Raw genomic sequence first — 23,363 nt, forward strand, 5'->3', positions numbered from 1 at the left:
TCTCCCGGGGCACCTGGATGGCTCAGTCGGTTGGGCGTCCAACTTTGGCTCAGGTCTTGATCTCATGGTTTGTGAGTTCAAGCCCTGTGTAGGGCTCTGCACTGACAGAGTCTGCTTTGGATTCTATGTCTTCCTCTCTCTGCCCCTCCCCATTCATGCTCTGTATCTCTCTCCTTCAGATATAAATAAACATCAAAAACATGTTTTTAAAATAAAAAGATTCTCTCCCTCGTCCTCTGCCCCTCCTCCACTCACACTCTCGCTTTCTCAAAAAAAATTTTTTTTAATTAAAATTAAACTTCCTGGGGCACCTGGGTGGCTCAGTCGATTGAGCATCCGACTTCGGTTCAGGTCATGATCTCGTGGTCTGTGAGTTCCAGCCCCACGTTGGGCTCTGTGCTGACAGCTCAGAGCCTGGAGCCTGTTTCAGATTCTGTGTCTCCCTCTCTCTCTGCCCCTCTCCCGCTCATGCTCTGTCTCTCTCTCTCTGTCAAAAATAAATAAACATTAAAAAAGATTAAAAAATAAAAATAAATAAAATTGAACTTCCTATTTTGAGATAATTGTAGATACACATGCAGTGTTGGAAATCATAGAGAGATATCCCACATACTCTTTACCCAGTTTCCTCCAATGGTACCACCTTGCAAAACGATAGTGCACTATCCCAACCAGAGTATTGACATTGATAGAGTGAAGATATGGAACATTTCCATCTTCACAAGGATTCTTCTTTTTTACAGCCACACCTACTTCCCCCTGCTCCCATGTCTTCTTTATGATAATTTCCTTCTTTCTGCTGGCTTTGGGTTTATTTTGCCTTTCTTCTAGGTTATCAAAGTGGGAGCTTAGATTATTGATTTGAGACTTCCTCTTTTCTAATTTATGTATTTGGTGCTATAAATTTCTCTCTCAGCACAGCCTTAGGTGTGTCCCACAAATTTTATATGTTGTATTTGTCTTCCACTTAATTCAATGTATTTTGAAATCTACCTTGAAACTTGCTCTTTGACCCATATATTATTTGGAAGTAGGTTGTTTAGTTTCCAAATATTTGTAGATTTTCATGTTATCTTTCAGTTCTCATTTCTAGTTTGATTCGAATGTATCACAAAACACACTCTGTATGACTTAAATCCTTTTAAATTTGTTGCAGTTTGTTTTAAGGCCCAGAATATGGTCTATCTTGGTATATGTAATGGAAATAAGCATTTGAAATGAATGTATACGCTGATGTTGTTGGGCAGAATGTTCTATAAATATCAATTAGATCCTGTTGCTTGATGTTGTTGAACTCTTCTAAATACCTGCTGATTTTCAGTCTAATTGTCCTATGAATTGTTGAAGGATAGGTGTTGAAGACTTGAACTTTTATTTTATTATTTTTCGCCTTTCAGTTCTATTAGTTTTTCATTAATGGATTTTCATTTCTGTTGTCTCCTGCACATACATTTAGGACTGCTATTTCTTTTTTTTGGTGGATTGACCCTTTTATCATTGTATACTGTCTTTCTCTCTTTCTAGTAATTATCTTTGCTCCAAAATCTAATTTATCTGATCTCAATGTAACCTCTTCTGCTTTCCTTTGGTTAATGTTTGCATGATATAAAATTTCCCATCCATTTACTTTCATCCTGCCTATATTGTTTTATTTGAAGTGAGTTTCTTATAGACAGCATATAGCTGGAACATGAATCCTATTCTACACCTTATAACATGGAAGGCAGGCAAAAACCAGAGTATGTCCTGATTTTTGTTATTTATACTTATATACTGCCTTTTCAATAAATGATTTGAGAAAACCTGTAACAATAACATTTGCAATAAAACAATAATTAATATCTATTAATAAATACAGATAGGAAATCAGGGCCAAGGAAAAGATGAGCACAAATATGTTGGTTACCAGGGTTAAAGTATTGCTGTAGTTGAACTTTAAATTTGGAATTAAACTTCCTGGAAGTTAAAGTAACAAGGTAATATGTATATAATTTCCATTATCAGAAAGGGAGAGGGCACGCCAGTTACTGGTGACTCTAGACCAGCACTATCCAAATCATTTTCTGTAATAATGGATTCTGTACTTGTATCATCCAGTATGGGAGCCACTAGCTACATGTGGCTGTTAAGCACTTGAAATGTGGTTAGTGACTGAGGAACTGATTTTTACATTTTAATTTTTATTAATTTAAATTTAAATAGCCACATATAGCTAGTAGCTATCTTATTGGACTGCTGAGGTCTAGAGGAAAAAAAGTAGTATAGTGTAGTTGGAGTCAAATGGGCTGTATTTAATTTTTGGCTCTGTCACAGGTATGTATGACCATGGAGCAGCTACTTAACCTTCCTGAGCCTCAGCTTCTAGATCTGTAAAGTGAGTACAATAATAGTATCTACCTTTAAGATTCCGAGCAAACAAAATAATGTATGTAAAGCATTTAACACAACCCCTGACATGCAGGACACTCAGTCTCGTTTTATAATGGTTGAAATTACTTGGTTTGTCAGGAAATTTCATGCTAACTCTGACTCTTTTACTGGCACAAAAATGGAGGTTTTATAAGAGAATCAATAACTAGGAGACTAGGTTGTGCTTATCTTAGCCAATAACTGCTTTCTGGCCATAGTATCAAAAGGTCAATCAAACATTGATTAAAAAAAATTTTTTTTATCCATTTGAAGTTGCTTCAGGATACTCTGTTTAAAAGCCTAGGGCCTCCTTTTGCCCTGCCAACTTGCTAAAGGATTAAGCCCTAAAATTAGTATTTCTTATCTCTTTCAGATTTGTAGTTCAATATTTCTTCGTTATAGATGTATTAAAAGCAAAAACTAGTTAGTTCAATGACCTGTCACTGAAGAGAAGATTCATTACTTTTAATTAAAAGGACACTTGTTAAAAACAGGACTACCATATGCACTTAGCAAAGATAATGTCCAAGCTTTGGGCTTGATCCGCTGCTGTACAGTTGGCTAGAGTCTGGCATCAAGCCCCAGCATTGAATTCTCTCTGCCAAGAGAGAGAATTCAGAGGCTGGCGCTCAACTGCTCAGGTGACATGTGGCCATAGGTCTCGAGTTTATCCTTTTCTTTGTGTCAATGTTAGCATTTTGCAGGTTTATATAATGAAAACTTAAAGCAACCTTTGATTATTTACTCATTCTTCAGTCCAAGCGGTGAGTGATAAATAATTTGCTCTTATAATAAGAAAATTATCAGAAGGCTGGAATAGTTATTGCCTAGACTTGAGGCTGCACGGAAAGTTAGGAATTGGCTGTGTTTTTATGATATTGCTAGCTTCTATTTTGCTGAGGAACCTCGGTGCCATTCTAGATGTCTTATTTTATTTTATTTTATTTTATTTTATTTTTGAGAGAGAGAGAGGGTGCAAGTGAGCAAGGGTCAGGGAGAGAGAGAGAGAGAGAGAGAGAAAAGCGAGTCTCCACCAAAGCAGGGCTCGTGTTTACCTGAAGCAGGGCTTGAGCTCACTGGAAGTGAGGTTCATGCTCACCCCTGATCATGACCTGAGCCAAAGTCAGATGCTTAATGTCTGAGCCACCCAGGCACCCCATCCTAGATGCTTTAAATGCATGTGTGTGTGTGTGTGTGTGTGTGTGTGTGTGTGTGTGTGTAGGTTTGCAAAATATTTCGAATTGGCTTTATGGACTACACCAAACTGAAAACTCACTTACATTGTTTTTAGCAGAATTCTCTGTAAGTTGATAGTGTGACAGCAATCACTAGGAAAAAACCTTCCCTCAGGTCAGCTTGCTCCTTCTGGAAACTATTGGACAAAGACCCACTACACTACAGAAGGAAGGTAGAGTTTTGAAGAAATGACTAGCAAACCTTCATTTGGCAGTCTTGAAAATCTTAAAAAAAAAAAGTGAGTTCTTTCAACACAGTCTTTTTTGGGTTCATCATATTTTTTGTCTAAGATCAGACAGGGCCCACCAGAGTTTGAACAATATTCATTGCAAAAGGACAATTTAATTAGATGAATAATGAGTCTATGAAATTGAGTCAGTTCTGTTGGGACAATAAAGCCGGGAAAAAATCTCCCCCAAATATTGATGGGAATCTCAGTTTCTTAACGCCACATCATGTTCCCCAGTTTACCTTCATTATTGATTTTTTAACAGGTAAATTTGAAGACTCCCACCGAGATTAATTGAATATTTATGTTCTTTGAAATAAAATGTTATAATTTATTTGATAAGTTCTTTGATATCCTTTTAAAAAATATATTTATTTTGAGAGAGGGAGAGTGTGTGTGTGCATGAGTGGATGGGGGGAGAGAGAAAGAGAGAGAGGGAGAGAAGAGAGAGAGAATCCCAAGCAGGCCCACACTATCAGCACAGAACCTGGTGTGGGGCTCAATCCCACAAACCATGAGATCATGACCTGAGCCAATATCAAGAATCAGATGCTTGGGGCGCCTGGATGGCGCAGTCGGTTAAGCGTCCGACTTCAGCCAGGTCACGATCTCGCGGTCCGTGAGTTCGAGCCCCGCATCGGGCTCTGGGCTGATGGCTCAGAGCCTGGAGCCTGTTTCCGATTCTGTGTCTCCCTCTCTCTCTGCCCCTCCCCCGTTCATGCTCTGTCTCTCTCTGTCCCAAAAATAAATAAAAACGTTGGAAAAAAAAAAAAAAAAAGAATCGGATGCTCAACTGAGCCACCCAGGCCCTCCTGGTACCCTTTTTAATATTCTGTTTTGCATGCTTTAGTTTTGTTTGTCTCACTTCTGCTTTAAAACCAGGAGTAATAGGATCAGGCCTGTATTTGCTCAAACATGGGACCAGTTTCCAGCACTTTTTTCATTCTCTATTGATATGAGAAAAAGGTCTCTAAGGAAGAAATCAGAATGGAGTTTCAGGGAGCCTCTGGGTGGCTCAGTCAGTTAAGCAGTCAACTCTTGATTTAGGCTCAGGTCATGATCTCTCAGTTCATGAGATCAAGTGCCCATGGGACCCTGTGCTGACAGCATGGAGCCTGCTTGGGAATCTCTCTCTGTCTTTCTGCTCCTCCTCCCTCAAAATAAATAGATAAGCATTAAAAAAAAAAAAAGAATAGAGTTTCAGAAAATCTTCATTTCACAAAAATTGCTTAATCCCTTGATTGTTACCTAATCTCAGTGGGTGCAACCAGTTTAGTACTGCTATGTCAAGGGTTAATCTCAGGTCCCCGAATAGAAGTTAGCAGAAGGAGGGTAAACATTCAAAGATCAAGCTACTTTTCTTATTCTACGCTATTACCACCCTGATCCAAGCTACCATTCTTTCTTCTGGTCAAGTCCTCCCAACTGGTTATTGGGAGGTATACCCCAGGGAACACAGGTAGGTCAGAAAAAAATGTAGCCTGTCTTACTCAGCTTAAGGGTTGATGGCTCTGTAGCTTCTGACTATTTATTTAACCAATTGTGCCAAGCATTACAGTAAGCACTGGGAAGAAGTGATGAGTTAGGTATGGTCTCACCTTCAAGTAGATGAACTTAAAAGGGAGGAAGCAGAAATTAAAATCTCGGCAAAACAAAGTAGGTAATTATAATCAATGCCGCTAATATAGTACTAAGAAGTTAATTTGGAGGGACATATGGGACAAGGAGGGGAAGTACTTAATGGGCCTGGTGGTAAGGAATAGGTGGTGATGATCAAAGAAGGCTTCCTGAGCTGAGTCTTACACCAACAAAAGGAGTTAGCTAGGTAAAAGTCAAGAGGGGGAAGTGAGTAAGCCTGGCAGTAGGAACAACACGAATGAAGAAAGATACACAATGGTGTGGAGGCGTAAGTAGTGCAAGAGGTTTGGTTTTGCTGGAGTTTCAATATGAGTAGGGTTGGAGGAGAGTAGGGGGAGAAAGAAGCTGGAGAGAAGGGCAGTATCCAATTAAGGGGCTTGAACTTTAACCTTAGGAATGAATTTTAAACGTGGCCAGATTTGTATTTTTAGAAGATCACTAGCTGCTCTTTGAAAGGCAAATTTGGGGAAACGTAAACTGGAAGCAGTGAGATTCTTTGGGAGTCTACTCCCATAACGACCTTAACCCTTACCACAGCAAGTACTAAGCAGCTGGTACCTACTGAGATGACTAGGGGCCTAGTGGGCATTGAAATGCAACAAGGGAATGACTAGGAGAAACAGATATGAAGTGTGTGTGTTTGGGGGGGGGGGGTTGCAAAGCAAAGGGAGGAATCAAAACTGGAGGGTTGGTTTCAGTTCTTGCCATTTAGCAATTTGGAGCCACAGGTGGTGGAGCAAATTTGAAGGGAAAAATATGCGTCCGGATTATTGAGTTTGAGGTGTCTCCAACAGGACATTCAGATAAAGATGACCAGCAGACACTTGGATATGATGGTCTTAGAGCTTAGAAATGAGGTCGGAGCTAGAGAAATAGCTGGAGGAATCAAAGAGTAAACAAACAAAACTAAAACAGGCCCATTGTTTGAAGTAGGTTAGAAAAAAAAGAGGAGACAAAAATAATTAAAAAAAGACAATCTATAAATAACTGGGCTACAAAAAATAGTTAATCCCTGAACTAAATAATTAACAAAAACTAAAATTATGCTGAAGTTCTTTTTTTTAAAGTTTATTTATTTTGAGAGAGAGAGAGAGAGAGAGAGAGAGAGAGAGAGAGAGAGAGACAGAGAGCAAGCAGGGGAGGGACAGAGAGAGAGAGGGAGAGAGAGAATCCCAAGCAGTCCCCTGTGCTGTCAGTGTCCACGCTTAACCTACTAAGGCACCCAGGTGCCCCGAAGTTATCTCTAAAAGAAGCAAAATGAAAGATACTTTAAATACACATTTTAAACGCATTGCTCAGAGCTAAGTTTGCAGGTGTGCCTTAAACTCAGCCTCCAGGGCTGATAGAGCACCGCAGGCCACGCCCCTGGCCACGCCCACCCCACACAGCCAGCCTCCGCTGCCTTCTTCAACCAGGCGTCCATCTTGAGAGACGCTGGTCTGCGGTGGAGAATTCCCGTTTGTTTTGGGGCTTTGAAGTCGCTGTAAGTACCGTGTCCAGCTCTGAGCTCCACCTCTTAAGCATCTCCAGGAGTAGGAAACTACATTAATATTATCAAGTTGTCAGCCAACGTGAGGCACTTTTACCTAATCAGCTCATTACGTCTGGTGAACCTGGAGCTGCCATCACCCCAGTGCTCAGGGGAGGAAGCTGAGACCAGAGGGCTTCCACCTGTCCCAGTCGGGTGGCGACAGGAGCACCAAGCCGGGTAGGCCCAGTGGCTCGGCTGGCGTCCAGGGCTGGCCTGTCGTGGGCGTGTGCATTAAGTCCCGACAGGTGTGAAGGAAGTGCTCAGCTCGTTTGTTTCTCTGGGCCATCTTAGCCGAACGCTGCCTGTGTTCAACATCTGAAGATAGTTGTTTCTTGTCTTGTGTCCAGTTTCTGAGTTGTTTTTGGAGGGAGCCTAAGTCCTGTTCTAGTTTGTCAAACCTGGCAAACGCACTCTGGTGTTTGTCTCAAGCAACGGGTGAACGAACAGTGGTGCCCTTTGCGGAGAGGGGATGGTCTTGAGAAGGAATAGGTTTGGGAGGGCAAAGCAGGGGTTCAGTTTGGGATAATTTTGAGAGGTCTGTGAGAAATCAAGTGAAGATTTCAGCAGGCTGTTGGCTGTATGGGTTTGGAATCAGAGGAGATGTTTGGAAGGGAAACGATGTTTACTGATCTTTCCCTAAATATTAATGAATTCAAAGGATATGTAGGCATGTGGGAAATGGTTGTGGTAATGATGCTGGTTAAAATGCTGCCTTTTATTCAGTATTTGAGCAGTTTACCACCCTCCCTGTCACAGAGCTTTTGTTTACAAGATCTTTCTTTGACATACCAATGTTGGCAACTGGTCACACCAAATTCACTGTCTCTTCTGTTTTTAGCTTCATTATAGTAAATTTTTGTTATGTTGAACACACGCGCAGACATATAGCAAATGTTAGAAGACTATAGATTATCTGTCTCCTTACATTTAAAAACAAGTCTAGATTTTTTTTAACATGGGAGGCTGTTTGCTCAAGAAATTCCATGATTAGAGATATATGTACATATTTGAGAGAGAACTTGTCACATTCCCAAAACGTAAAAGCAACTGATCTCTCTTTCACTGGGTTATATCCTTTTTAAATCGAGCCATTATGAACTTATGCATGGAGCATTTAAGTAAAAATCAGATACTTTTCTGTTGTAAATAGTGGGTTTTCTCTTAACTTTGCCAAATCTCATCCTCTCCTTTGTGCATTGGCATTAAGAACAAAATCTTAAGTTGAAAGAACCCAAAATGATAATTTGGGTTCTGGCCTACTTAAAGAGAGGATTGTTGAAATTAATTCCAGAATTATTGAAGATTTGGTTGTTACTTAGCTTGCAGTTGAAATTTGTAGAGGATTATTACATGTTGGCTATCATTGCATAACAAGCCATCCTCAAACTCAGTGGCTTAAAACAATAGCATTTATTATTGTTTATGAATATATTTCTGCATCCTGTTAGGGCAAAGTCGTGCAGGTAGTTCTTGCTAACTTGCACTTAAACTTGACTAAATTCTTTCATATGCTTTAGGCTGGTTGCCTGTACGGTGGCCTAGGGCAAGACTTGACTTTTATAACTGGGCTCTCCTCCCTGTGGTTACTCTTGTACTCATTCCATCAGGCTAGTTAGGAGTTCTTCAAATAGGAACGATGGGTTCCCAAAAGAGGGAGCATAAGCATATAGGGTCTCTTGAGGCCTAGGTTTGCAACTGGCACATCATTTGCCACATTCTCTTGGACACATCAATTCACAACATCAACTTAAAAGAGTAGGAAAATAGACTTTTTTTAATGAGAGGACTTCAAAGTCACATTGTGAAGGATATGGACAAAGGAAGGGGTAAAGAAATGAGCCCATTTTGTCACCAATCTATTACAGATCACTTAATGGCTTCAGTTACACATATCTCTCAAAAGCAAAATAATGGTAACTTCAAATCCAGCACTGCCAGAAGTCTTATCCAGTGCCAGCATCATGTTCCATTCCAGGGTTTCATAAACTAGTAAAGTTGTGATATGATTTCAAAAGGGGGAAATGGGAGGCTCTAAGCAGTTACTGGTCCATAGTAATTCTAAAATTGTGCTGGAAAAATATTGCCAAGTCACCCAATTCCAAAAAATAGGGAATTTTCCTTGATTAACTCTTGGCTTTTCTCCCTAGGGTGGGTCTTTCTTTTCTTTCTTTCTTTCTTTCTTTCTTTCTTTCTTTCTTTCTTTTTCTTTTTCTTTTTCTTTTTCTTTTTTGTTTAATTTAACATTTAGTTAGTTAACATACAGTGCAATGTTGGTTTCAAGAGTAGAATTCAGTGATTCATCAGTTACATACAACACCCAGTGCTTATCACATGTGCCCTCCTTAGTACCCATCACCACTAGCCCACCTACCCACCTACCCCATCAATCTTCAGTTTGTTCTCCATCATTAAGAGTCACTTTGTGGTTTGTTTCTCTCTCTTCTGTTACCCCCCCTTCCCATATGTTCATCTGTTTTGTTTCTTAAATTCCACAGATGCATGAAATCATATGGTATTTGTGTTTCTCTGATTGACGTATTTTGCTTAGCGTATTACATTCTAGCTCCATCCACATCATTACAAATGGCAACATTTCATTCTTTTTGATGGCTAATATTCCATTGTATGTGTGGGTATGTGTATATACACACACACATACACAAACATACACATATGCATATATATATACATATACATATACCACATCTTTATCCATTCATCAGTCAGGGGACATTTGGACTCTCTCCATAGTTTGGCTATTGTTGATAATACTGCTGTAAACATCAGGGTGCATGTACCCCTTTGAAGCTGTATTTTTGTATCCTTTGGGAAAATACCTAATAGTGCAATTGGTGGACTGTAGGGTAGTTCTGTTTTTAGTTTTTTGAGGAACCTTCATACCATTCTGCAGAGTGACTATACCAGTTTGCATTCCCACCAAGGGTGCAAGAGGGTTCCTTTTCTCTGCATCACAGGTTGTTTCTTGTGTTGTTAATTTTAGCCATTTTGATAGGTGTGAGGTGGTATCTCATTGTGGTTTTGATTTGTATTTCCCTGATGATGAGTGATGTTGAGCATCTTTTCATGTGTCTCTTAGCCATCTGGATGTCTTCTTTGGAACAGTGTCTATTCATGTCATCTGCCTATTTCTTAACTGGATTGCTTTTTGGATGTTGAGTTTGATAAGTTGCTTATATGTTTTGGATACTAACCCAGTATCAGATATGTCATTTGCAAATATCTTCTCCCATTCCACAGGCTGCCTTTTAATTTTGTTGATTGTTTCTTTAATTGTGTAGAAGCTTTTTATCTTGATGAAGTCCCAATAGTTCATGTTTGCTTTTGTTTCCCTTGCCTTCAGCAACGTGTCTTAGTAAGAAGTTGCTCTGGCTGAGGTCAGAGAAGTTGCTGCTTGTGTCCTCCTCTAGGATTTTGATGGTTTCCTGTGTCACATTTAAGTCTTTCATCCATTTTGAATTTATTTTTTGTGTATGATGTAACAAAGTGGCCCAGTTTCTTTCCTGTGCATGTCACTGTCTAGTTTTCCCAACACCATTTGTTGAAGAGACTGTCTTTTTTCCATTGGATAGTTGTCCCTGCTTTGATGAAGATGAGTTGACCATAGAGTTATGGGTCCATTTCTGGGTTTTCTGTTTTGTTCCATTGATCTGTGTATCTGTTTTTGTGCCAGTACCATACTCTCTTCATGACTGCAGCTTTGTAATATAGTTTGAAATCCAGAATCATGATTCCTCTAGTTTTGATTTTCTTTTTCAGTATTTCTTTGGCTATTCAGGGTCTTCTGTGGTTCCATACAAATTTTAGGATTGTTTGTTCTAGCTCTGTGAAAAATGCTGGTGGTATTTTGATAGGGATTGCATTAAATGTGTAGATTACTTTGGGTAGAATAGACATTTTAACAATGGTTGTTCTTCCAATCCATGAACATGGAATGGTTTTCCATTTCTTTGTGTCCTCTTTAATACCTTTACTAAGTCTTTTGTAGTTTTCAGAGTACAGATCTTTATCTCTTTGGTTAGTTTTATTTCTAGGTATCTTACTGTTTTTGGTGCAGTTGTAAATGGGATTGATTCCTTGATTTCTTTTTCTGCTGCTTCATTTTTGGTGTATAGAAATGCAACAGATTTCTGCATGTTAATTTTATATCCTGAGATTTTGCTGACTTCATGTCTTAGTTCTAGCAATTTTTTGGTGGAGTCTTTCTGGTTTTCTACATAGAGTATCATGTTGTCTGCAAACAGTGAAAGTCTGACTTCTTCCTTAGTGATTTGGATGCTACTTATTTCTTTTTGTTGCCTGACTGCTGAGGCTAAGACTTCTCATACTATGTGAAATATTAATGGGGAGAGTGGACGTTCTTGTTTTGTTCCCGACTGTAGGGGAAAGGCTCTCAGTTTTTCCCCATTGAGTATAATATTAGCTGTGGGTCTTTTGTACATGGCCTTTACGATGTGGTGGTGTGTTCCTTATATCCCTACTTTGTTAAGGGTTTTTATCAAGAATAGACTCTGTTATTTGTCAAATGCTCTTTCTGCATCTATTGACAGGATTGTATGGTTCTTATCCTTTCTTTTATTAAGGTTGTGTATCATGTTGATTGATTTGTGAATATTGAACAAGCCCTGCGCCCAGGAATAAATTCCACTTGATTGTGGTGAATAATTCTTTTAATATAGTGTTGAATTTGATTTGCTAGTATCTTGTTGAGAATTTTTTTGTCTGTCTTCATCAGAGATACTGGCCTGTAATTCTCCTTTCTAGTGGAGTCTTTGGATTTAGAATCAAGGTAATGCTGGCTTTGTAGAATGAGTTTGGAAGTTTTCCTTCCATTTCTGTTGTTTAGAACAGTTTGAGAAGAATAGGTATTGACCCTTCTTTTTTTTTTTTTAAATTTTTTTTTCAACGTTTACTTATTTTTGGGACAGAGAGAGACAGAGCATGAACGGGGGAGGGGCAGAGAGAGAGGGAGACACAGAATCGGAAACAGGCTCCAGGCTCTGAGCCATCAGCCCAGAGCCTGACGCGGGGCTCGAACTCACGGACCGCGAGATCATGACCTGGCTGAAGTCGGACGCTTAACCGACTGCGCCACCCAGGCGCCCCACCCTTCTTTAAATGTCTAGTAGAATTTCCCTGGGAAGCTATCTGGCCCTGGACTTTTGTTTGTTGGGAGACTTTTGATTACTGTTTAATTTTTTTTTGCTGGTTATGGGTCTGTTAAAATTTCTATTTCTTCCTGTTTCAATTTTGGTAATTTGTGAGTTTCTAGGAATTTGTCCATTTCTTCCAGTTGCCCAGTTTGTTGGCATATAATTTTTCATAATAATCTCTTATAATTATTTGTATTTCTGTGGTGTTGGTTGTGATCTCTCCTCTTCCATTCATGATTTTATCTATTTGGGTCCTTTCTCTTTTTGATAAGTCTGGCTCAGGATTTATCACCTTTTTTTATACTTTCGAAGAACTGGCTCTTAGTTTCATTGATCTGTTTTTTGTTTGTTGATTTGTTTCTATATCGTTAATTTCTGCTCTAGTCTTTATTATTTCCCTTCTTGTTGGTCTAGGCTTTATTTGCTATTCCTTTTCTAGCTCCCTTAGGTGTAAAGTTAGGTTGTGTGTTCGGGACCTTTCTAGCATCATGAAGTAGGCCTGAGTTGGAATATGCTTTAAAAAAAAAAAAAAAGCATACCTTTAGGACTGCCTTTGCTGCATCCCAAAGGGTTTTGACTGTCATGTTTTCATTTTCATTTGTTTCCATGTATTTTTAAATTTTTTCTTTATTTTCCTGGTTAACCCATTAATTCTTTTTTTATATTAAATACAATTTATTGTCAGATTGGTTTCCATACAACAGCCGGTGCTCATCCCAACAGGTGCCCTCCTCAATGCACATCATCCATTTTCCCCTCCCCCCCACTCCCATCAACCCTTAGTTTGTTCTCAGTATTTAAGTCTCTTATGGTTTGCCTCCCTCCCTCTCTGTAACTTCCCCACCTTCCCCTCCCCCATGATTCTCTGTTAAGTTTCTCAGGATCCACATATGAGTGAAAACATATGGTAACTGTCTTTCTCTGCCTGATTTATTTCACTTAGCACAGTACCCTCCAGTTCCATCCTGGTTGCTACACATGGCCAGATTTCATTCTTTTTCATTGCCAAGTAGTATTCCATTGTATATATAAGCCACATCTTCTTTATCCATTCGTCAGTTGATGGACATTTAGGCTCTTTCCATAATTTGGCTATTGTTGATAGTGCAGCTATAAACATTGGGGTACATGTGCCCCTATGCATCAGCACTCCTTTATCCCTTGGGTAAATTCCTCGCAGTGTTATTGCTGGGTCATAGGGTAGATCTGTTTTTAATTTTTTTTCTTCAATATATGAAATTTATTGTCAAATTGGTTTCCATACAACACCCAGTGCTCATCCCAAAAGGTGCCCTCCTCAATACCCATCATGTTTTTAATTTTTTGAGGAAGCTCCACATTATTTTCCAGAGCGGCTGCACCGGTTTGCATTCCCACCAACAGTGCAAGAGGGTTCCCATTTCTCCACATCCTCTCCAGCATCTATAGTCTCCTGATTTGTTCCTTTTAGCCACTCTGACTGGCGTGAGGTGGTATCTCAGTGTGGTTTTGATTTGTAGTTCCCTGATGAGGAGTGATGTTGAGCATCTTTTCATGTGTCTTTTGGCCATCTGGATATCTTTTTTAGAAAAGTGTTTATTCATGTCTTCTGCCCATTTCTTCACTGGATTATTTGTTTTTTGGGTGTGGAGTTTGTTGAGTTCTTTATAGATTTTGGATACTAGCCCTTTATCTGATATGCTATTTGCAAATATCTTTTCCCATTCCGTCAGTTGCCTTGTAGTTTTGTTGATTGTTTCCTTGGCAGTGTGGAAGCTTTTTATCTTCATGAGGTCCCAATAGTTCATTTTTGCTTTTAATTCCCTTGCCTTTGGGGATGTGTTGAGTAAGAAATTGCTGTGGCTGAGGTCAGAGAGGATTTTTCCTGCTTTCTCCTCTAGGGTTTTGATGATTTCCTATCTCACATTCAGGTCCTTCATCCATGTTGAGTTTATTTTTGTGAATGGTGTAAGAAAGTGGTCTGGTTTCATTCTTCTGCATGTTGCTGTCCAGCTCTCCCAACACCATTTGTTAGACTGTCTTTTTTTCCATTGGATATTCTTTCCTGCTTTGTCAAAGATTAGTTGGCCATACATTTGTGGGTCCAATTCTGGAGTCTCTGTTCTATTCCATTGGTCTATCTGTTTTTGTGCCAGTACCATACTGTCTTGATGATTACAGCTTTGTAATAGAGGCTAAAGTCTGGGATTGTGATGCCTCCCATTTTGGTTTTCTTCTTCAATATTACTTTGGCTATTCTGGGTCATTTGTGGTTCCATACAAATCTTAGGATTGCTTGTTCTAGCTTTGAGAAGAATGCTGGTGCAATTTTGATTGGGATTCCATTGAATGTGTAGATAGCTTTGGGTAGTATTGACATTTTAACAATATTTTTTTTCTTCCAATCCATGAGCACAGAATGCTTTTCCATTTCTTTATATCTTCTTCAATTTCCTTCATAGGCTTTCTGTAGTTTTCAGCATAAAGATCTTTTACGTCTTTGGTTGGGTTTTTTCCTAGGTATTTTATGATTCTTGGTGCAAGTGTATGAGATCAGATTCTTTATTTGTCTTTCTGTTGCTTCATTATTGGTATATAAAAATGCAGCTGACTTCTGTACGTTGATTTTATACCCTGCAACTTGGCTGAATTCATGTATTAGTTCTAGCAGACTTTTGGTGGAGTCTGTTGGTTTTTCCATGTAGAGTATCATGTCGTCTGCGAAGAGTGAAAGTTTAACTTCATCTTTGCCAATTTCGATGCCTTTGATTTCCTTTTGTTGTCTGATTGCTGATGCCAGGACTTCCAACACTATGTTAAACAACAGTGGTGAGAGTGGACATCCCTGTCATGTTCCTGATCTCAGGGGGAAAGCTCTCAGTTTTTCCTCATTGATTATGATATTAGCTGTGGGCTTTTCATAAATGGTTTTTATGATGTTTAAGTATGTTCCTTCTATCCTGACTTTCTCGAGGGTTTATATTAAGAAAGGATGCTGTATTTTGTCAAATGCCTTTTCTGCATCTATTGAAAGGATCATATGGTTCTTATCCTTTCTTCTATTAATGAGGTATCATGTCGATTGATTTGCGAATATTGAACCAGCCCTGTAGCCCAGGAATGAATCCCACAAGATCGTGGTGAATAATTCTTTTTATATTCTGTTGAATTCCATTTGCTAGTATCTTGTTGAGAATTTTTGCATCCACATTCATCAGGGATATTGGCCTGTAGTTCTCTTTTTTTACTAGGTCTCTGTCTGGTTTAGGAATCAAAGTAATGCTGGCTTCATAGAATGAGTCTGGAAGTTTTCCTTCCCTTTCTGTTTTTTTTTTTTTTTTTTTTTTTTAATTTTTTTTTTTTTTTCAACGTTTATTTATTTTTGGGACAGAGAGAGACAGAGCATGAACGGGAGAGGGGCAGAGAGAGAGGGAGACACAGAATCGGAAACAGGCTCCAGGCTCTGAGCCATCAGCCCAGAGCCCGACGCGGGGCTCGAACTCCCGGACCGCGAGATCGTGACCTGGCTGAAGTCGGACGCTCAACCGACTGCGCCACCCAGGCGCCCCTCCCTTTCTGTTTTTTGGAACAGCTTGAGAAGGATAGGTATTATCTCTGCTTTAAATGCCTGGTAGAATTCCCCCTCGGAAACCATTTGTCCCAGGACTCTTACTTGTTGGAAGATTTTTGATAACTAATTCAATTTCTTCACTAGTTATGGGTTTGTTCAAATTTTCTATTTCTTCCCATTTGAGTTTTGGAAGTATGTGGGAGTTGAGGAATTTGTCCATTTCTTCCAGGTTGTCCAGTTTTTTGGCCTATAATTTTTCATAGTATTCCCTGATAATTACTTGTATTTCTGAGGGATTGGTTGTAATAATTCCATTTTCATTCATAATTTTATATATTTGGGTCATCTCCCTTTTCTTTTTGAGAAGCCTGGCTAGAAGTTTATAAATTTTGTTTATTTTTTCAAAAAACCAACTCTTGGTTTCATTGATCTGCTCTACAGTTTTTTTAGGTTCTATATTGTTTATTTCTGTTCTGATCTTTATTATTTCTCTTCTTACACTGGGTTTGGGGTGCTTTGCCGTTCTGCTTCTATTTCCTTTAAGTGTGATATTAGATTTTGTGTTTGGGATTTTTCATGTTTCTTGAGATAGGCCTGGATTGCAATGTATTTTCCTCTCAGGACTGCCTTCGCTGCATCCCAAAGCGTTTGGATTGTTGTATTTTCATTTTCATTTGTTTCCATATATTTTTAAATTTCTTCTCTAATTGCCTGGTTGGCCCATTCATTCTTTAGTAGGGTGTTCTTTAACCTCCATGCTTTTGTAGGTTTTCCAGACTTTTTCCTGTGGTTGATTTCAAGCTTCATAGCATTGTGGTCTGAAAGCGTGCATGGTATGATCTCAATTCTTGTATACTTATGAAGGGCTGTTTTGTGAGGTAGTATGTGATCTTGGAGAATGTTCCATGTGCACTCGAGAAGAAAGTATATTCTGTTGCTTAGGGATGCAGAGTTCTAAATATATCCGTCAAGTCCATCTGATCCAATGTATCATTCAGGGCCCTTGTTTCTTTATTGATCCTGTGTCTAGATGATCTATCCATTGTTGTAAGTGGGGTACTAAAGTCCCCTGCAATTACCACATTCTTATCAATAAGGTTGCTTATGTTTGTGATTAATTGTTTTATATATTTGGGGGCTCCCGTATTCAGCACATAAACATTTATAATTGTTAGCTCTTCCTGATGGATAGACCCTGTAATTATTATATAATGTTCTTCTTCATCTCTTGTTACAGCCTTTAATTTAAAGTCTAGTTTGTCTGAGGGGCGCCTGGGTGGCTCGGTCGGTTAAGCGGCCGACTTCGGCTCAGGTCATGATCTCGCGGTCAGTGAGTTCAAGCCCCACATCGGGCTCTGTGCTGACAGCTCAGAGCCTGGAGCCTGTTTCAGATTCTGTGTCTCCCTCTCTCTGACCCTCCCCTGTTCATGCTCTGTCTCTCTCTGTCTCAAAATAAATAAACGTTAAAAAAAAAAAAAAGTTTAGTTTGTCTGATATAAGTATGGCTACTCCAGCTCTCTTTTGAGTTCCAGTAGTATGATAGATAGTTCTCCACCCCTTCACTTTTATTCTGAAGGTGTCTCAGGTCTAAAATGAGTCTCTTGTAGACGGAAAATAGATGGGTCTTGTTTTTTTTTTTTTATCCATTCTGATACCCTGTGTCTTTTGATTGGAGCATTTAGTGCATTTACATTCAGTGCTATTATTGAAGGATATGGGTTTAGAGTCATTGTGATGTCTGTAGGTTTCATGCTTGTAGTGATGTCTCTGGTACTTTGTGGTCCTTGCAACATTTCACTCACAGAATCCCCCTTAGGATCTCTTGTAGGGCTGGTTTAGTGGTGATGAATTCCTTCAGTTTTTGTTTGTTTGGGAAGACCTTTATCTCTCCTATTCTGAATGACAGACTTGCTGGATAAAGGATTCTTGGCTGCATATTTTTTCTGTTCATCACATTGAAGATTTCCTGTCATACCTTTCTGGCCTGCCAAGTTTCAGTAGATAGATCTGCCACTAGTCTTATGGGTCTTCCTTTATAAGTTAGGGCCTATTTATCCCTAGCTGCTTTCAGAATTTTCTCTTTATCCTTGTATTTTGTCAGTTTCACTATGATATGTTATGCAGAAGATTGATTCAAGTTATGTCTGAAGGGAGTTCTCTGTGCCTCTTGGATATCAATGCCTTTTTCCTTCCCCAGATCAGGGAAGTTCTCGGCTATGATTTGTTCAAGTACACCTTCAGTCCCTTTCTCTCTCTTCTTCTTCTTCTGGAATTCCTATGATACGAATATTGTTCCATTTGATTGCATCACTTAGTTCTCTAAGTCTCCCCTCATACTTCTGTATTTTTTTATCTCTCTTTTTCTCAGCTTCTTTTTCCATAATTTTATCTTCTAACTCACCTATTCTCTCCTCTGCCTCTTCAATACAAGCTGTGGTTGCCTCCATTTTATTTTGCACCTCATTTATAGCATTTTTTTAATCTCCTTACGACTATTTCTTAGTCCCTTGATCTCTGTAGCAATAGATTCTCTGCTGTTCTCTATACTTTTTTCAAGCCCAGTGATTAATTTTATGACTATTATTCTAAATTCTTGTTCCGTTATATTGCTTAAATAGTTTTTGATCAATTTGTTAGCTGTCGCTACTTCCTGGAGTTTCTTTTTTAGGAGAATTCTTCTGTTTCATCATTTTGGATAGTCCCTGGAGTGGCGCGGAACTACAGGGCACTTCCCCTGTGCTGTCTGGAATAACTTGTGTTGGTGGGTAGGGATGCAGTCAGACCTGATGTCTGCCCCCAGCCGACCGCTGGGGCCACAGTCAGACTGGTGTGTACCTTACCTTCCCCTCTCCCAGGGGCAGGACTCACTGTGGAGTGGTGTGGCCCCTGTCTGGGCTACTTGCACTCTGCCAGGCTTGTGGTGCTGCTTTGATGGGATCTGGCGTATTAGCCGGGGTGGATCTGCAAGGTGCACAGGGGCAGGAGGGGCAGGCTCAGCTCGCTTTGCTGTAGTGGTCCCCTGTGGGAGGGGCCCTGCAGCACTGGGATAGAGGCAGACCCATGGAGCGTTGGGTGTTTGTGCAGTGCAAGCAAGTTTGGTGACGGGAACTGGTTCCCTTTGGGATTTCGGCTTTTGTGGGGTGGGAGAGGGAGAGGGAGATGGCGCTTGCCAGTGCCTTTGTTCCCTGCCCAGCTGAGCTCTGTCTTCCGGGGCTCAACACCTCTCTCTCTCCGTGTCCCTTCGCCCTCCTGCTCTCTGAGCAGAGCTGTTGACTTTGAACATTCCAGATGTTAAGTCCCACTGGCTGTCAGAACTTATGGGGTCTGGCCTCTCCACTTTTGCAAGCCAGACTCGGGGGCTCTGCCTTGGTAGGCAGGCTGCCCCTCTACTGCCCGGCTCCCTCCCGCCAGTCCGTGTAGCGCGCACCACCTCTCTGCGCTTCCTACCTTCTTCCGTGGGCCTCTTATCTACGCTTGGCTCCGGAGAGTCCATTCTGCTAGTCTTCTGGCGGTTTTCTGGGTTATTTAGGCTGATGTGGGTAGAATCTAAGTGATCAGCGGGACGAGGTGAGCCCAGTGTCCTCCTATGGAGCCATCTTCACTCCTGAAAAACATAGTATTTTTAATTTCGACCTGACTAGATTTTAGTTCTTTTAACTCTGCAGAAATGGATTCTCTGGTGTTTTCTATGTTTTTTTCCAACCCAGCTTGTATTCTTATAACCATGGTTTTAAATTCTAGTTCAGACATCTTACTTATATAGTTGATTAAATCCCTGTCCATCAGTTCTATTGCCTTTTCTTTCTTTTGGGGTAAGTTTCTCTATGTTGTCATTTTTGTCCAGAGAAGAGAAGAGCAAAGAAGGAATATAAAAAGCAAACAACAAGCAAAATAACGAACAAAAAACAAAGAAACAATAACAATAAAAACACAGAAAGACTAGATCCAGGGTGTGTTTTGGTCTGCTTGTTAAAAGACTCCAGATCCAAAATTCAAATCAAATAAAACAAAACCAATAAAATAAAAAATAAAGGAATATGTATATAAATTAAAAGTAATAGTAAAAAGTAAAAAAAAGAATTAAAAAATAAGAAAATAAAATAAAAAATAAATAAAGAATAAAAGTAAAAGGGAAGTTAGATCCTGTTTCCCCTGGAGCTGAAGCTTTGTAGCACTATGACCTGCAGACTTGGTGCAAGGGAGTTGTTTGTGCTGGTTTTCTGGGGAGACGCCTGTGGTGCTAATGCTCAGGTTGACTTGTTTCAGTAGAAATTTGCCTCTGGGGTGCAGGAATTGGGATTTGGTTTAAGTGGCTCCGTCCTCCTCTAGGGTGCACTGTTTTGCTCCCTGAAGGCTTTCAGCTCTAAAGGGTGGAATGAATATGGTGGAGCCCGGCTCTATAGTCCTGGACCTGAAAGTTCACCGCCCCCCCAACTCCAGGGAAACCTCACAGAAGAGCAATTAATCACCCCTCTTATATCCCCAGTTTCTTTCAGACTGCATTCACCCAGCTTGTGTCCAGGCTTTTTAATCTCAGGTGCATGACTGAGTTTCAAAAGTCCAAATTTTCCTCTGTTCCTCTGGGGGAGGGTCTTACCACGCTTTTGCTTGCTGTGGGAAGAAAGCAGTGGAACTACTGCTCAGCTGTTCAGGGTTTATGTCAAAACAGAACAGAAAACTGGCACCTCTGCTTGTAGCCCTCAGCCAGCGTGAGTCCCCTCTCTTATGCCTGGAAACAGCACAGCATGTTGGTATGACCTGTCTTTCTTGTAACCCATGGGATCCTCAGACCACGCTGTCACTCCTGGGATTCTAACCCACTTCACTACTTGAGCACTTCTAAGCCAGGCACTTCCCCCATGGTAGAGGACTGCTAAAAGTTCAGATTTTGGGCTCCATTGCTTATACTACTTTGTGGTAGCCTCCTTAAGCTGGATTCCTCTCTGCAGCTGGACCTAGAGCAATGTCTCCCCTGGTAAACTGTCTGCATCTCCTACCTTCCAAATAGTGGTCCCTTTTCTACATGTAGTCTTACAGTTTTTGTTCATTCAGACCTTGATTGATTTCTTTGATGTTCAGAATGATTTGATAACTATCTAGCTGTGTTCAAGGGATGAGACAAGCTTAGGCTCTCCCTACTCCTCTGCCATCTTAACTCCAAACTCGTGTAGTTTCATCACAGTTTCATCATCAACCAGTTCAGACTTTTTTCTTATTTACATTGTGATTGTTTTTTTTGACCCATGGGTTTTTATAAATACAGTGTTTAATTCCCAAATGTGGATTTTTGTACTTTTCTTTTGCTTATTGATTTCTGGCTGAATTGCACTATAGTCAGAAAATATTCTCTTAAGATTTCAGTTCTTAGAAGCTTATTAAAAACAGTTGTGTGGTTCAATATATGAATTTCAATAAATGTTTCATTTCACATTGAAAATAATGTACATTCTGCAGTCATTGAGTATAGTGTTCTATAAACATTAAGATTAGTTTGTTAATCAAGTTGTTAAAATCCTCATATCCTTATAAACTTCTTTGTCTGCTTATTATATTTTTTATTGAGAGAAGTATGCTAAATTTCCCACCATGATTGTGGATTTCTCCATTTCTCTTTTAGAGACCATGTGATTGGGTGCCTATAAATTGAAAATTATTTTTCAAGTCATTTTTCATCATTATGAAGTGTCCTTCTTTGTCTCTAGTAATGCTTTTGCCTCAAGGTCTTTTGATCTGCTGGTAACTAGTGAGGTAGATTGTATTATTTGGCTCCACTTGCTACCCTTCCTTTAGTTACACCCTTTGTGTTCATACTCTTTGCCTTGTAACTTTACAGTGCCCTCATCCTATGAGTTGACCTACTCTCTTTCTGACTTTGACTTGAGGACATCCTTTGAAGCAGAGGCTTGAAATGGGCTTGCATGTTAGGACTTACTTTCTTGGACAGCTTCCACCACCATGAGAATATACTCAGGCCAACCTGGTTGAGTGACACATGGAGGGGAGCCAAGTTACCCCAGTCATACTTGGTGAGGCCATTCTAGATCAGCAGAACACATAGCTGATCAGCTTAGATGTGTGAGCAGTAAATACTTACTGTTACATGTGACTGGGGTTTTGTCTTTGGTTGGTACATGGCAATATCCTGGTAAGGGGACATTGATATATATACAAAGTGTATATTTTTCCATTCTTTTATCTTCTGTATCAGTAAAGTAAACTCTTATAAGGAGCATATGATTGGGCTCTGTTATTTTAATCCAGTTAGCAATCTTTTTTAATTCTTATTTATTTATTTTGAGAGAGAAGGAGAGAGTGTACATACATGAATTGGGTAGGGGCAGAGAGAGGAGAGAGAGAATCCCAAGCAGGTTCCATGCTCAGCACAGAGTCTGATGCAGGGCTCGATCCCATGACCATAAGATCACGACCTGAGTTGAAATCAAGTTGGACGCCCAACCAACTGAGCCACCCAGGTGCCCCTGGTTAGACAATTTTTAATGTCTTCTTTTAATTGGAGCATTTAGTCTGTTTACCTGTATAGGAATTACTGGTATATTTAAGTTTAAATTTGGCATTTACTACTTGCTTTCTATTTGTTCTCCTGTTCTCTGTTCCTTTTTCACCTTTTTCTTGCTTTTTGATTGATCCATATTTATGATTTCATTTTATCTTCTTTGTTAACTTATTATATACATACACCTTTTCCCAGAGGTTACTTTGTGATGTATGGAATAGTATGAGAATTGAATAACACTACACTTTAATTTCCCTTCTCCTGGCCTTTGAACCATTGTTGTCGTACATTTTATTTCTATAATTGTTACAAGCTGCAGTGTTAATCATTATTGTTTTTGCCTCAATTATCTTCTGAAGTAATTTTGTAAATAAGAAAAATATTACTTTATATCACCCATATATTTAGTATTTCCGATGCACCTCATTTTTTTATGTAAATGTGCATTTTCACCTGGTACCTTTTTCCTTTATACTGTATGGCTTTAACATTTCTTGTAGTATACATCAGCTGGTGATTCATTCTTCTAGTTCCAGTTTTGAATATCTGAAAAGGTATTTATTTCCCTTTTGTTTTTTTAAGACTGTTTATGCCAAGTGCTGAATTCTAGCTTAATTCATGCTCCACTGTCTTCTGGCCTATACTGTTTGCAACAAGAAATTATTTTTGTTGAAAAAATGTCAAAAAGTCATTCTTATCTTTGTTCCTCTACATGTAATATGTTTTTTTCCTCTGGCTAATTGAGAGATTTTTCTCTTTAGTAGTGTTTTTATTTTATTTATTTATTTAAAAAAAAATTTTTTTTTCAACGTTTATTTATTTTTGGGACAGAGGGAGACAGAGCATGAACGGGGGAGGGGCAGAGAGAGAGGGAAACACAGAATCGGAAACAGGCTCCAGGCTCTGAGCCATCAGCCCAGAGCCTGACGCGGGGCTCGAACTCACGGACCGCGAGATCGTGACCTGGCTGAAGTCGGACGCTTAACCGACTGCGCCACCCAGGCGCCCCTTTAGTAGTGTTTTTAAACATCTTGATTATGCTGTGTCTTGTGGTTTGCTGTAGGTGCCTTCTCCTTGAGGTTTGT

At 39.7% G+C, this 23,363-nt stretch overlaps 1 protein-coding gene across 1 annotated transcript in view; it reads left to right on the plus strand.

Annotated features, from left to right (window-relative positions):
* Positions 1-6,936: 6,936 nt before the first annotated feature.
* The window catches only part of GDPD4 (glycerophosphodiester phosphodiesterase domain containing 4), a 147,393-nt gene continuing 130,966 nt past the window's right edge, over positions 6,937-23,363 (plus strand). The window contains exon 1 of the mRNA XM_030332309.1: positions 6,937-6,995. The gene's annotated coding sequence lies outside the window, so the exon portion shown is untranslated. The remainder of the gene's footprint in view (positions 6,996-23,363) is intronic.

This window comes from Lynx canadensis, chromosome D1 (genome assembly GCF_007474595.2).
Source record: "Lynx canadensis isolate LIC74 chromosome D1, mLynCan4.pri.v2, whole genome shotgun sequence".
Lineage (NCBI taxonomy): Eukaryota > Metazoa > Chordata > Mammalia > Carnivora > Felidae > Lynx > Lynx canadensis.